Source organism: Oryctolagus cuniculus, chromosome 13 (genome assembly GCF_964237555.1).
Source record: "Oryctolagus cuniculus chromosome 13, mOryCun1.1, whole genome shotgun sequence".
Classification (NCBI taxonomy): domain Eukaryota; kingdom Metazoa; phylum Chordata; class Mammalia; order Lagomorpha; family Leporidae; genus Oryctolagus; species Oryctolagus cuniculus.
In genome coordinates this window covers 51,468,557-51,484,667 of record NC_091444.1, presented here as the reverse complement: position 1 = coordinate 51,484,667, position 16,111 = coordinate 51,468,557, and the positions used below count along the sequence as shown (strand labels likewise).

At 43.0% G+C, this 16,111-nt stretch overlaps 1 protein-coding gene and 1 long non-coding RNA gene across 3 annotated transcripts in view; both read right to left on the bottom strand.

The window, feature by feature from the left end:
* DISC1 (DISC1 scaffold protein) overlaps positions 1-16,111 on the bottom strand; it is a 354,676-nt gene that overhangs the window by 51,242 nt on the left and 287,323 nt on the right. The gene's annotated exons all lie outside the window — the stretch shown is intronic.
* LOC127483562 (uncharacterized) lies at positions 6,972-13,644 on the bottom strand. The gene is made up of 3 exons (XR_007909955.2): positions 11,848-13,644; positions 10,111-10,200; positions 6,972-7,773 (listed from the first exon to the last, which is right to left on the bottom strand). It is a non-coding gene; the product is annotated as an uncharacterized lncRNA (long non-coding RNA).

Here is a 16,111-nt window from a genome sequence, read left to right as displayed (position 1 = left end):
ATGCTCCCTTCAATGAATGACTCACAACTAGCTGAGCTGTTTAAGATCTTTGGTGATGTTTTCATAACCAGTAATGGGACTGCTTGAAAATACAACTTCAGTATTTGGGAGGAAGATTTAGAGATCAGAATTGAGATTCATTATTTTTGTTACTACTGCAGTCAGTCAGAAGTAAAATTAGGTATAAGCTAGCATCTGATTGTGGTCTGAACCCTTGGGGTACTGAGGCATGCATTTGCTCTTTATGGGGAACGATGGTGAAGGAAACAGCAGGCAGGATGCTGAGAGGCAGGTTCTGTCCATTTGAGGAGTGAAAACACTGAATTCTGGCACAAATGCCAATAATTTCAGCTCTAAACACCAAACCCTCTATCCTGATTCACTAATATTTTCATTTAATGGGCATTAATACCTTACCTCATTCTTGGAAAACTGTAAATATAACCAGTCTTTTTACAGAACCATTATGGAATACATACCAAACCAGTTTGTGATTATGCAATGGCACTAAATTTTCAGCTGCAAACTGTTGAGACATGGATGGTTCTAATGTACCTGTAATCTTTTTATTCCCTGGTTAATTAAATATCCAATTCTGAACGAAAAAATTGGTTTTATGAGATGAAATTTACAAAACCTTAAAGAAAGAAATAGAAGAGGATACCAAAAAATGGAAAAATCTTCCATGCTCATGGATTAGAAGAATCAATATCATCAAAATGTCCATTCTCCCAAAAGCAATTTATACATTCAATGCAATACCAATCAAGATACTGAAGACCTTCTTCTCAGATCTGGAAAAAATGATGCTGAAATTCATATGGAGACACAGGAGACCTCGAATAGCTAAAGCAATCTTGTACAACAAAAACAAAGCCGGAGGCATCACAATACCAGATTTCAGGACATACTACAGGGCAGTTGTTATCAAAACAGCATGGTACTGGTACAGAAACAGATCGATAGACCAATGGAACAGAATAGAAACACCAGAAATCAATCCAAACATCTACAGCCAACTCATATTTGATCAAGGATCCAAAACCAATCCCTGGAGTAAGGACAGTCTATTCAATAAATGGTGCTGGGAAAATTGGACTTCCACGTGCAGAACCATGAAGCAAGACCCCTACCTTTCACCTTACACAAAAATCCACTCAGCATGGATTAAAGACTTAAATCTACGACCCGACACCATCAAATTATTCGGATATGGCTGAAGAGCCCATGAGAGTATTTTAGGCATGGAAAGCCAAGACACCCTGGAAAAAAAAAAAAAAAAAAAGAAGAAGAAGAAGACCTAAATGGAAGATCTCTGCGAGTGAGATCCCAGTGGAAAAAACGGGGCCATCAAAGAAGGAGGTACCTTTCTCTGAAGGGAGGAGAGAACTTCCACTTTGACTATGACCCTGTCAGAATAAGATCAAAGTTGGCGAACTCAAAAGGCTTCCATAGCCTTGGCAACTCATGACTAGAGCCTAGGGAGATTACTGACGCCATAAACAAGAGTGTCAAATTGTTAAGTCAACAACAGGAGTCACTGTGTACTTACTTCTCATGTGGGATCTGTCCTTAGTGTGTTGTCCAATGTGAAATAATGCTATAACTAGTACTAAAACAGTATTTTACACTTTGTGTTGCTGTGTGGATGCAAACTGATGAAATCTTTACTTAATGTATACTGAACTGATCTTCTGTGTATAAAGATAATTGAAAATGAATCTTGATGTGAATGGAATGGGAGAGGGAGCGGGAGATGGGAGGGGTGTGAATGGGAGGGAAATTATGGGGGGGGGAAGCCATTGTAATCCATTAACTGTACTTTAAAAATTTATATTTACTAAATAAAAAAATAAAAAAAAATCTTAACAGCCATTACATAAGAAAGATGGATTGTGTGAGAACAATGGTTCTTCCTGCCCCAAATTCCATCTACCAGTGACAACAAAAGACATGGTAGAAAGATCAGTTACTCCTCCTCCTCCTTCATATCATCATCATCATTCTCATCATCTCTACCACCACCATCATTCTCAAAAATTGCTATTCTAACAGTTTTCCAAATATTATGTCATTTAGCTCTCAAAACAACCTCATGAGGCCAATAACATTATTATGCCTTGGCAGCTTTAAAACATAAATTTAAATTCATTGACATTCCAACAGTCAAGATCTGGTGTCTATGTCCTTGAATGTGGGCTGCACTTAATGTCTCCCTTGTAACCAAGAGGAACAGAATGAGTAACATAACTTCAGGGTTATACCAAGGAAGGCAATGCAACTTCCATTTGGTTCTTTTGGGATCCTGGCTCTGGGGGAAGTCAGCTACCACGTAAAAAAGTCTGTCTATCCTGAGATTATCATTCTGGAAGATCTACATTAAATGCCCCTGGAACCTCAGCTGATGGCCATTGTCAACTTCTAAGTATGTGAGGGAGCTACTGTGTACATCTTGTCCAGCTAAGCTGACATCTGACTGAGTGCCATGGGAGAGAACTGCTTTACCAAGACCTTCCCAATCAGTGATCCACAAAATTGTGAGCAATGTAAAATTATTGTAGGGGCAGATCTCTATTTTATAGGTGAGGAAACTAAGGCACCCTCAGAAATCAGATACATATTGCATTACTCAGCAGTACACTAAAAGGAAGAAGGAAAGAAAAAATAGTACCAGAAATAATTATATAGATAATCATCTGGAGCAGGAATTGAATATTCAATTTTAGGACAAAAAGTTAAAGTCAATCAGGATCCCCATCAAACCAGTTCCTTCTCTTAATTTCTCTATTTATATTCATGGCTTCTTTATTCCTGGTAACTTCTTAGCTTATTTTATGCCTCTTTCTCCATCAGAATGCAGTACCCTGAGAGCAGGAACCCCATCTGTCTTGCAGATTCCTGGATTCCCAGTGCCCAGCACAGTGCTGATGCATAGAGGAGACTGACAAATGTTAAGAGAGTGAATTGCATTACAGATAGAAATCTTGGTCATTTTTAAATATTTTTCTTACCCTCAGCCTCCAGTTCCAACCGTAGATTATAAACTGAGAACATTGTTCTGGTCTATCCTCCCCCAATTCAACTACTATTTCCAAATTAAACACTTTGTCTCTTCACCTGAAGAAGACTACAATCAATGATGGGCCTTTCTGCCTGCAAATATTTCATATTTTCAATGTACCTCTTATATCATTGCTCCATCAATGCTAATGGCCCCTACTGCTTGCCAAATGAAAAACAAAGTCCTTCAAGGCCTTTCCCAGGATGATCTCAGCCCTGTTCTGGACCCCTCAATCATTGTACCCCTATGAGTTCTCCAGATCCCAGTAAAGTGGACCACTCACTCCTTTTGGGACAAATGCACAGGGTTTTATTCACTGATGATGATTTTTTATGCCTTTTCTTTTAACAATCATTTCCGTGCATTAAAATGCAACCAGTTCACCAAGGCCCATTTCCAGGCAGACGTCAGTTCAATACAGAACCCTTCTCTGACCCTCACAATCATATACAATAGAGGACATTTCCTTTCTCTAGCCACATGGCATTTTGCAATCCTTTTAAGGTAGTTATTACAGTATGCTTGGATATCTGGGTTTTAGGTGCAGAACCTTCTACTGTATGTACTTAACAAAGTGTGAGCATATTTCCTATTCCTGTTTTTAATCCTGTGAAGCACACAGTGTAGCAAGATGTCATCTGTCATTAGCTATCAAATGAACTGAATGAATGTTCAGGGTAGCTACATTCAAAGGATTTCCTCAGTTTGAAGTAGAGTTACGTTTTAAAATATCTATCCTAACAGAGGTTAATAGGGGACTATCTTTCCTGATAAGTGATCCCAATGGATTGGCTACATTAAAAATTAAAGTCTCAGGGTAAATTTCAATATGCCATTCTACTTGGCCAGACTAGTATTGGCTTGTAAGCTGCCCAAGGGCTAAATGAAAAATTTAAATTATTTGACTCTAATTTTGAAGTAAAGAAAATCTTTCAAAGCAAGATAAAAAGGCTGGAAATATAAAAAACAAACAGTGATAAATCTGCACACATAAATTTAATGTTCCACATGACAAAGGTAGTATAAATAAAGGTTAAATATTGATGACACATTAGAGAAAAAAAAATGTAGTACAGTCCATGAGTCAAATTCCTTAACTAACAAAAAGTTTTGAAAATCAATAAGCAAAAATCAGACACTCTAAGAGAAACTAAGCAGGATATGCACAAAAAGAAATAAAAACAGCCAGTAAGTATACGAGAAGATGGCTGACCTGTGTAAAGTCTGGAAGTTGTAAACTCAGTTTTAGGGATGGGGATAAATCCACAGCCTTTTCAGGGAAGTGATGTGGCAATATTGATCTAAATAAAACATGCACATGCTCTTTAGGCTAGCTAGTTCATTTCTAGGCATTGATCCTTCAGAAATATTCAGTCAAGGAAAACACGTACGTGAAGAAGAATAGCTATTACAGCATGAACAATGGCTGGAAACAACCAAATGGAAAAAACTGGAATCACCTAAATTGATTGCTACTCTTCATGTGGTCATTCCCAATAGAAGATTGGGCTCAATCTCTGAAAATAAAAACCTCCCAAAGATTAAGTGAAAAAGAAAAGACACAGAGTAGGATCCTGTTGTAATTCAATTTGGATTTTCTACAAGTAAGAAAAGGACAGGCATATAAGGCATATATATGCATACATGGCCACAGGCAAGTGCGATCTTTCTGGAAGAATACATTTAAAACTGTTAACAGCTTCCTCATGGTTGGGGGAGGGGGAAAAAAGGACTTTTTCTTTACATTTTACCTCTTTATGTGTCTGTATTTCTTTCTTTCCTTTTCTTTTTATTCGAATTAATCATGCAATCATTAACTCTTATAACAAAACTGAAGTTTTAAAAGGTACTTTGTCTACTTATTTTCCTTTTGTCATTTTGCGAAAACACGTCCAGTCTTTAACCTTGTAGCTAAGCATCTTTCCCTCTCCTTTTGCACAGAAGTCCTTGTAATGGTTTGTGGGGCCTAGAGTTTTGATCAATGCAAGCTGAAAGTCAGGCAGACGGGCTTTTTAATAAGCGTTCTTCAGAAGTACAAGCGCTACATTGAGTCCTAAGAACTATGGGGTAAATGGAAACACATGCCAATGCTAAGGGCAGCCCAGGAATTTTAAAGAGAAACAGGAGCAAGGCTAGGAGACAGCACTCCCTCCTAACTGCATCTCAGCTTATCTGAAGACATTCCAGTAGCTCACTTCACTAAGAAAATGAGCTGGCCAAACTTCACACTACAGGTGAAATATATAATTCTCCCTACCTTTCAGAACATGCACTTTTCTAAAGAGTAGTCACTGATAAGTACCAAGAAAATTGGATGGAAGAACGGATCTGCTAATGAGCTCGTATCCCAAATATCTCCTCTGACAAATGCATAGGGCAAAGAGTTAAGACGGCAAAGGTTACCTGCAGCTAAGTAGGCCCATATATCTGGCTATTGGAGAAGGAATATGTAAAAATGTATCCAGATTATTTTGTGTTCTAGACAGAACAGCAAAAACCACATGGGAATAAACCATGCTGCTTTGCACATGCATTCCAGCTTGGTGCAGCTAACCACTCTTCACTGGAGAACTGCAGGATGTGAAGTTTCCTGGACCAGGGAGAGCTTCCAACAGGCCAGTCAATGTCAAAATCTTATGGATGCTTTGTTAGCATCTAGTGTTCCCTATCCACAAACCTAAGAAGGTAGTGACATTACCACCAAACACATTAATGATAGCTCAGCAATTACAGACTTCTATGACAAAGTTAGGAGCAAAAAGAGCACTATGTCCAAGCTATAGTGAAGGTAAGGAGCCCCTGTTTCTAACGCTGAGAAAAGAACAAAGTGAGCGATCTGCAGCTTGGTCTGTATGGGAAGCACAAGTGTTTGAAAACCGAAGATGTGAACAATGTCTGCCTCTGGCAAATGAAGCCCAAAGGCATCTTCATCACCAGCAGGAGGCCGCAAGCTTGAGAAGGAAGGGGAACAAGGGAGAAACAAAGCAACCTGATGGGCTGCCCGCCTGTCACCTGTCATGCCTAGGTAGTAGGTGCAGGAAGGGACGTGACAACAGTCTTAAGCAGGGGTGCCAACCAATCTCCAAGCAGCCTTTTGTTGAATCCCTCCCTCCATCCTTGGGTGTGTGGCCAATGGTGTTGGGGAGGGGTGGCGGCACAGTGGGCCTGGGCCAGGAAGGAGACATTACCAGGCTTCCTGGTCTACCATCCTTTGACGACTTTTGCCAGGGGCTGAGGCTCTCTGGCCTGCAACAGGGTGGCAGGCCCCCTCTGAGTCCACAGGGGTGTGTCCCATATGCATGGTGTGTTTAGGGTCCTATAAAATGTGAGATAATAGCGCCATTAGATTATTCAGAGAAATACTCATTTCCGCTTTCCCCCATAACTCAGTGTTCCTAAGCTTTACGCAGGCACATAGTGAGAGAACACAGAAAAAACACAAACACATAGTAACACAGTGAGGGATTTGAGGATGCAAATTGTTCACTGATGAAGGAAGAAACAGTTGGGAAGATTGCAGAACCAATGGAGAAGAAAATAAGGCCTCTCGAGTCCTAGGCACTACAGCTCTGCAAGTCCCATCCTGAAAGCAAAGGGAAGTTTTCTCTGCAGGGGAATCTAATGCAGGAGCTATAATGCATGGGATTGAAGCCCAGCCCCACTGGCAGCTGGGCAATCTTTGGCAAATGAGTGCAGCGTGCATCGTTCCTCACCCATAAGGAAAGGATTTGAGCAGCTGAGAGGCCTATACAAGGCACTGTGTGGAAAGCACCTAAGATTGTGTGTGGCCCACAGCAAGCCCTGTCTACATGCTAGCCAGTGCTCCTTCCACTCATATAACCTCCTCAACTCAACCCTCCCAACTTCACAGTAATCAATCCTTTAGCCTTGGCTCAGGCAATGTCCTACTTATCCTTCAAAACCCAGCTCAAAGACATGCTCTCTTCGAAGCACTCTCTCTTTCCCTATGAAAATGTAATTATTCCTCCATTTCTTGTTCCACAGCATTTGTCCATACCTCCAAATTGGCACATACCACATATGTTCATCATCCACGTATACGTGCTGCACTACCAAAGCAAGGACTATTCAAGGTCAGAGCATGCTCTTGAAAATAAATCAGCCAATAGATGAACAGATTTTTTTTTTTTTTTGAGGTTGATTTATTTGAAAGGCAGAGTTGCAGAGAGGGAGAGGGGGAGGGAGAGAGAAAAAAAGAGAGATACACTGAGAGAGAGAGAGAGATTGATTGATTGAACTTCTATCTGCTGATTCACTCCCCAAATGGCTACAATGGCCAGGGCTGAGCCAGGCCAAAGCCAGGAGCTTTTTCTGGGTCTCCCACATATGTGCAAGGGGCCTAAGGAGTTAGGCCATCCTCCATTGCCTTCCCACACAAATTAGCCTTCCCACACACATTAGAGGTGGATTGGAAGTGGAGCAGCCAGGACACGAACTGGCACTTACATGGGATGTCAGCGCTGCAGGCAGTGGATTTTACCCACTGTGCCACAGTGCTGGCCCCATGATTTCTTAACAAGTTTGCTTTAGTCTTACTTGTGCTTTCCTCAGGCTGCTGTCAAGGGTTAGAGGAAACTGAAGTCCACACAGTACATACACAGGTGAGCACATACACGATCTGCAAATGGATGTTCTGTTGTTGAAACAGCAGGAAGATCTGAGTATTTGCTATATTTCTTCTCCTTATGAGACTGATATGCAGGGAGAAAAATATTGATATAATTTTTAATTGGCAGCTATTAACACTCTAAAATATCTGGTACCCTGATCACTAAATTAAAGAAGGAGAAAGCAAAAGACCAGAGTAGCCCAGTTAGATAATGGTCACAAGGACCAGTGAATGAGAGGCAGATGGATAAAAGGGACTATTGAAGCTAAATTGTGACTATTCCAGAAGCTGATGCTCTTATACAAGGTCTGGGCATGAAGGTGAGAACTAGTTCACTACAACAATCAAGCAGCAACACGGATTGGCATCTTGGGAGGGCAGCAATAGCACTTGAGAGCTCCACCAGGCCTCTGATTCCCATGAGTAAAAATTCTCACAGAGGTGGTCCCTACACACCTAGAAATTATACTAAATTATACTTGTATGAAAAAAATGTCTGTATAGGTGAATTTTTACAGGAAAACAGTCCATAGAACTTCTTCATCTCTTTTGGTTGCTAATACCAGAACACCATCAACTGAGAAGCTTATAAACAACAGAAATTTGAGCCGGCGCCGCGGCTCACTAGGCTAATCCTCCGCCTTGTGGCGCTGGCACACCGGGTTCTAGTCCCGGTTGGGGCACCGGATTCTGTCCCGGTTGCGCCTCTTCCAGGCCAGCTCTCTGCTGTGGCCAGGGAGTGCAGTGGAGGATGGCCCAAGTGCTTGGGCCCTGCACCCCATGGGAGACCAGGAAAAGCACCTGGCTCCTGGCTCCTGCCATCAGATCAGCGCGGTGCGCCGGCCGCAGCGCGCTGGCTGCGGCGGCCATTGGAGGGTGAACCAACGGCAAAGGAAGACCTTTGTCTCTGTCTCTCTCTCTCACTGTCCACTCTGCCTGTCAAAAAAAAAAAAAAAACAAAAAACAAAAAAAAACAGAAATCTGTTTATCACACTTTTGGAGCCTGTAAAGTCCAAGATCAAAGCATTGGAAAATTCAATGTCTGGTGAGGACACCCTTGCTCGTAGATGACATAACCTCTTTTTTTTTCTCACATGGTGGAAGGGGCAAGGGAGCTCTCAGGGGTCTCTTTAATGAGGACACTAAACAGGATTCATTAGGCTCCAATCTCAAAGCCTATTCATATCTCAAAAGTCTCTCCTGTTAACACCATTACATTAGGTATTAGGTATCAATATATGAATTTGGGGGGGTCACAAATGGTACAATCATAGAAGATACTAAAAAGTACTCAAGATTAAAGATAGAAAAAGTGAGGGGTAGGTGTTTGGCATTGTAGCAGTTAAGACACCACTTAGGATGATCACATCCCATACTGGAATGCCTGGGCCACTACCCATTCCAGCTTCCTGCTAATGCATACTCTGGGAGGTAAGAGGTGATGGTTCAACTAGTTGCATCCTTATCACCCACGTGGAGATCTGGATTGAGTTCTGGGCTCCTGACCTTATCCTGGACTATCTCTGGCTGGTTTGGGCATTTGGGGGGTGCAAACCAGTGCATGGAAATTTCTCTCTCTCTCTGTTTCTCACCATTTCAAATGAATAAAACAAATTTTAAAGCTTAAAAAGACATGGATTAACATGCATATGAATCACTTGGAGGATCTTACTGAAATGCAGGCTCTGATTTGTAGGTAAGCGTGGTGCATGAGCTCTCACATTTTAAACACATTTTTGTGATATCAAGGATGTAGTGTGCAGTCCACACTTTGAGTAGCAAGGATCAAGTCACTATTCCCATATACTAAAACTGACAGCACCTGGACTGCCAAGTCATGTGACCCACAGGATTCTGATACAAAGTGATGTGAACTTTAGTACATCTGACAACATATATGTGACATAAGACAAGCTCAGGGAGACGGCGCTGTGGCGCAGCAGGTTAAAGGCATGGGCTGAAGTGCCAGCATCCCATATTGGCGCTGGTTCCAGTCCCAGCTGCCCCTCTTCTGATCCAGCTCTCTGCTATAGCCTGGGGAAGCAATAGAAGGTGGCCCAAGTCCTTGGGCCCCTGCACCCACATAGGAGACCAAGAGGAGGCTCCTGGCTCCTGGCTTCAGAATGGCACAGCTCCAGCCATTGCAGCCATCTGGGGAGTGAACCAGCGGATGGAAAACCTCTCTCTCTCTCTCTCTCTCTCTTTCTCTTTCTCTGTCTCTGTCTCTGTCTCCACCTCTCTCTGTAACTCTTTCAAATAAATAAAATAAATCTTAAAAAAAAGGACAAGCTCAGCCAGGTATTACTGGAACTTTCTAAGATATCTTTGAAGTTTAGCAAGAACGTATATTACTTAGCTTATTGTTACTTTAACCAAATAACAAAGGAGCTTCTGAGGAATGAGATTTATTTTGGCTTACAGTTTAAGTCCACAGCCCAAGACCAAGTGATCCGCACTGATTCAGGCATCCAGTGAGGCAAGAGGATGGTGGACGGGTACACAGGATGAGCTAGGAAGCAGGGAGTCAACAACTGGTCACATCGCAGGCCTATACAACCAGCCTTCCCATAAGAATTGCCTTCCGAGGGAATGCCCCAAATATCTAAACACCTTCCATTGGGCCCACCTCCCAGACATCATAATAAGACCAAATATCTACCCTTAATCCATCAACCACTAATACTAATCCATTAACCATTAACATAAGATTCTGGAGCTTAAATTTCTTCATGAATATGGGGAGTCAAATCCTATTCAGACCATAGCACAGTTCATTACTAATACTGAAGAACCAGAAAAACTGATTAAGTTCAAGGCCTTTCACCATATCTGGGAAAGATACCGGAGTTCTAGGTGCCTGGGCCCTTTTTGTTCCTTCAGAAGGAAATTCAGATGAAAATCATTTTTTTTTTCTCAGTCCTGCTGATGCCTACAATTTGGGAAACTGTCAGAAAACTAAGGATGGTCAACGAACTCATTTTGTTTACAGAGAATCTATGGAGTGGTGATTATCCTTATGAAATACCAGATTAAACCTTTACCGGCAAGTTGAAGGCTTGGATATTGCTGGCTACAAGTTCCCTTGGTAAACACTGTCAATAGAGAGTTCAGCTTAACCCCAGTGCCCTGGCTCAGCTTTCTGCCTCCAAGGAGGAAAATGTGGCTGAGCGGTACTAAGATATCCAGGCTAAAAGAGGAATTTATCAGGGCAGGTAGAACCCAGAGTGTCCTACAGTTGAATTGTGCATCCACGGCTCTATCCCCAGAACACAAAGTATTATAAAGGCTGAAATCTAAATTGAAGTCTAAAAATAGCAGAATAAAATTATTTCCTTCTTTCACTCCACCAGAGAGCAAGCGGGCTGACATCAATATCTGCAGGGCACAACTGACTTCTCTGAATTTCCGTGCAAAGAACCATTACGCAACTGTCCTTTCTTGCAAACAGACTGACTGCCCCAGAAAATAAGGAAGGGAAAGCAATTACCCTGTTGCCGAAAACCAATAATGGATATTTGATTATAATTATTAATGGGGGGGAGGTGGCAGAGACACACTGCTGAGCAGCAACCAACCACTCAGTGAATCTGTAGGAGATTCCAAGAGGGGAATTAATTTTTTGTTTCCCTTTCATCTCTCAGCCAGTCATTTGAATGTGACACCAAACTTTAAGCATGGCCTGTCACATCCTTATCAATATTCACTGCTGCTGCACCACGGTCACATTATCTCCACTGGATACACCAAGTGACAGGCTCCTTGCTGTGGGGGATTGTTTTCCCTCTGACTCTAAATGTGAGGCGGATATAACAGGGTAACTGACTTGTCAGATGCAGGAAACTAATTTTCAAGGCATCAGAAAGACATTTTGTGGCAAATATTTACTTCTCTGTTTGTTTCCTACTGATGTTGAATATATGAGTACATTATCTAATCGGGAGGATGAGGGATTTACAATCTCTGTGAACAAAGAGATTTATGGTTCATTCTAAAGAAAACAATGATTCAGCCCCTGGTAAAAATACAATTGTACTGCGAAGTCCAGTTATCAATGAATAAAAAAGATCACAAGGAATGAAGGGAGAGTGACAATTGTGTGATTTCTCTGACTTTCTACTGCACCCTAAAAATGAGTTCCTTATACAATCTTACCTACCCACTGAATTTCCGACAGAACTTCAGCCTCAAGTCCACATAAACACGACAGCTGCTTCTAAAGTTGACCTCTAACAACTCAAGACTCATATGGGCGATGCTGCAAGTAGGAGATGCTAAATTAAAGATACTGGATGAAGAGATCGATGTGTTACCCTCTCTGTGCATGGTGAGATATTAGGCATTGTCAGGCATTATTTCATTCTGTTGTGCAATTTCCCTGTGAGGTAACTCCGATCATTATGACCTCAACTTAATAGATCAGGACATGGACTCAAGAGAACTTGATGTGTGCGCAGAGTTACAGCCAGCAGGTTGGTGGAACTGAGACTGAATTCCATTCCGGTGACAAGACCCGTTAACTGACAGCCCCAGATTTTCACTCACTTTATGAGAAACATTTTAAAGTCTCCTTCTCAGCCCAGAAAACGCAATCCCTTATTTATACCAAAACCAAACAGAACACTTAGGAACTCATGTGACTGGTCATTTTGATGTCAAATACACAGCATGAGACCCATAAAGCCATCCTTACCTGATTTTTTTTTGTGCTTTGTCTTGGTCATATTTGTGCAAATATAGGGACACTTCTCTTAAGATGATGGAAATAACAGTCGTCATAAATGGTAACAGAACAGATATTCATTATCATGTGCAAAAATGCGCATTTCCCTATGTTGCTGGTACAAGCATGAAGGATTCAATCAAAAACTATTACAAAATCCTATGTACACACACATCATGACACATTTCCTAACATTTAGTCTATTATTCTTCTCAGGATTCTTCAGCCGTTTTTCAATTCCACTACAACTAATAGCAACAAACATTTACTGAGCATGTACCATTCATGGAGGAAAGACGCTTTTCATACGTCATCTAATCTGTGTAACAGCACTCTGAGAAAGGTGCTATTTTTTTCTTTTTTAGACAGGAACACTGAAATCTACATGAAATACTTTGCCAAGGGTCACGACACCAGCAAGTATCGAGGAAACAATGATGAGATCATCTGACCCCAGAATCCATATTCTTAACCCTGTATTATCTTTTTTCTCTCGAATCCCCATCTGCTTATATCTGTCAACTACCAGTCCTTGCTCATGTCAGACCCTAATCTACAATGTCTCCCTTTTCTCAGGTGCCTTGGCCAGCTCCCAATCAGACCCAATGCTATGCTTTCTGGGAACCTTCCCTTGACCGCCTCCATAGACTGAACAGTTGCTACTCGTCTTTCATTTCTACAGCTCCACACACACCTGTTGTGAGGCGCCCATCAAGTCTCGGTCACGAGACAACAAGCTCCTTGAGGGAAAGCTCATACATCACTCACCCTTCCACCCAGAGTCCCTGGCATGGTGTCAGCACACTGTCTGCACACAATTGCCTAAACTCCCACCCTTGGCTCACTGTTTTGTTTTGCCCCTCCTTTCCCACATACTAGGGATGAGACATTTTATCCAGATCTTCTAAGGGACGTCTCTTCATACACATGACAGTAATTTTAAACCTCGCCTCTCTTTCCTGTTTTTATTTTCAGGCTAATAGATCTCAAAGTCTACCAAACTGTACTCAAAATATGATTTTTTTTTAGTATTTTCATCACTTCAACCATACAATTTCCTCACTTTCCTATGAAAGTTGTTATATTCCCACATATTCAATTTTTTAAAAATTTATTTGACAGGTAGAGTTATAGACAGTGAGGGAGAGACAGAGAGAAAGGTCTTCCTTCCGTTGATTCACTCCCCAAATGGCCACTATGGCCAGTGCTACGCCAATCCGAAGCCAGGAGCCAGGTGCTTATTCCTGGTCTCTCATGCGAGTGCAGGGGCCCAAGCATTTGGGCCATCCTCTACTGCCTTCCCAGGCCACAGCAGAGAGCTGGACTGGAAGAGGAGCAACCAGGACTAGAACCCGGTGCCCATATAGGATGCCAGCACCACAGGAGGAAGATTAACCAAGTGAGCCAAGGCGCTGGCCCCTCCCACATATTCTATTTTAATCTGCATTTCGTTATAAGCTTATACCTTATTTTAAAAGTCATTAAAGGCCGGCGCTGCAGCTCACTAGGCTAATCCTCCACCTTGCAGCGCCGGCACACCAGGTTCTAGTCCCAGTTGGGGCGCCGGATTCTGTCCCGGTTGCCCCTCTTCAGGCTCTTCTCTGCTGTGGCCCGGGAGTGCAGTGGAGGATGGCCCAAGTGCTTGGGCCCTGCACCCCATGGGAGACCAGGGTAAGTACCTGGCTCCTGCCATCGGATCAGTGCGGTGCCCCGGCTGCAGCGCACTGGCCGCACCGGCCGCACCGGCCGCGGCAGCCATTGGAAGGTGAACCAACGGCAAAGGAAGACCTTTCTGTCGCTCTCTCTCTCACTGTCCACTCTGCCTGTCCAAAAAAAAAAAAAAAAAAAGTCATTAAGATAATGAATTCATAAAACATATACAATAGGGATAGAAGACTGCTATAAACACAAAAGGATAAATTGCAAAGCTCTCTTGCATACTTATATTTTATGACATATTCAGCTGTCTGTTTAAAAACCAGTAACGATTAGATAGAGTGAGGCACATGTGGAGTCAGACCGTCCCACCCTTCACTGGCATGACTGTGGGCAAGCGACATAACCTCTGTAAGCCTCAGTTTCCTCATCTGTAAAGAGGAGGTAATGGCAGTATGTACGTTACTAAATTGTGAAGAAAAAAACAAATTATGATACATAAAGAGGAACTGGCATTGCGGCACGGCAGGTAAGGCCATCGCCTACAAGGCAGGCATCTCTTAAAGGTGCCAGCTTGAGTCCAGGCTGCTCCACTTCCAATCCAGTTTCCTGCTAACATGCCTGGGAAAGCAGTGGAAACTGGCCCAAGTCTCTGGGGCCTTGCCTTACTGTGGGAGACCTGGACATTTGGGGAGTGAGCAGCTGATGTCTCTCTGTCTCTCTCTCTCTCTCTCAGGTTTGCACATCCTGCACAGATCCGCAGCTCTCAGCCCCTGGAACACACGTGGTTTCCTCAGCTCTCCTCTCTTGCAATAGCAGGGCTTCTCCTGTGCACACAGCATGCACAGATGCTCCAACTCCTGGATGCCAGCAGCTCCCAGAAGCCTTCCCAAGTGTTTTTTATTTATTTATTTATTTATTTTAGTAAACTGCCTCTACCAAAACCCCTAGTGAAAGTTTTCTTGGGCACGATAGAGGAGGGGGTGGGTTTCCTGAAAGTTCCAGACAGAGGGCTTCCAGCAAGCTACACTGGCGCAGCACCACAGTGACTTCTTGGCTATCCACTTTGCCACGGCCATGACCTCTCAAACAAGGTCTGGTTCTTAACTGGGGACACTTACAGTGGGACACTGTAGCTCAGCCCTAGGGGTGTGGCTGCTTCTTCCATCTGCACTGCTGTATTCCCTAGAGTTCTCGTTACTTCTTTCCGGGGAATCCCTCACTACTCTATTCCTCTGTAGTTCCGTTTCCTGCTAGACCTTGAATGAAACACCCTCGGAGCTCCTCTCCTGGCCCCTAGGATGTGCCCCCCACCCCGCCCCAGGACTTTCAGCCTTCATTTTCTCCTTCACACACTCCAAGGCTACTGTTGGTTTGTCTATTTCTGCTCAGGATGACCAGGGATGTTACCAGATCTTCACATGGCTGACTCGATGTGCGCCTCCTCTGAGTCACAATCTAGATCCTCCAATCTAAAGAAGCCCTTTCCTGTCCCCTCAGCACCCATCGCCATCAAGCAGATGGCCCTCTTTATGACTGTCTTGAACCATCTTGTTCTTCTCTTTCTCCGCCCCTCCATCATTAAGTGTAAGCTCCATGAGAGTGGAGACTGAGCCTCTCCTGTTTGCTACTAGAGCTCCAGGGAACAGAGGAGTTGCCAGATATTAGAGTAATTGACAAATAACTGTATAAAGAAGATAGGAAGAAATCAAGGAGGACAGGGAACAAAGAAGAAAAGGAAGGAGGGAAGAAAGAAGGGAGTAAGGAAGTGAGAGAGGGAGAGCAGACGGAGGCAGGGAGGGGCTGTGACGTCACCAGACCTGTTACTCTAATCCAGTTCCCAATCCCAATGCCTTTGATTGAATCAACTATTTGCAGTACTCATTCCCCCAGTTACTGCTGCTCAGGATCCTGGAATCATTCCCTTTGCTACGTCCCACAGGCAGTCACTAAGAACCGCAGTTTTCCTTTAAATTTGTCCTTACTTCTGCACTCCCTTCTCCAACTAAATCACCATTCCAATCAGGTCTCCCTGGAATCAAGA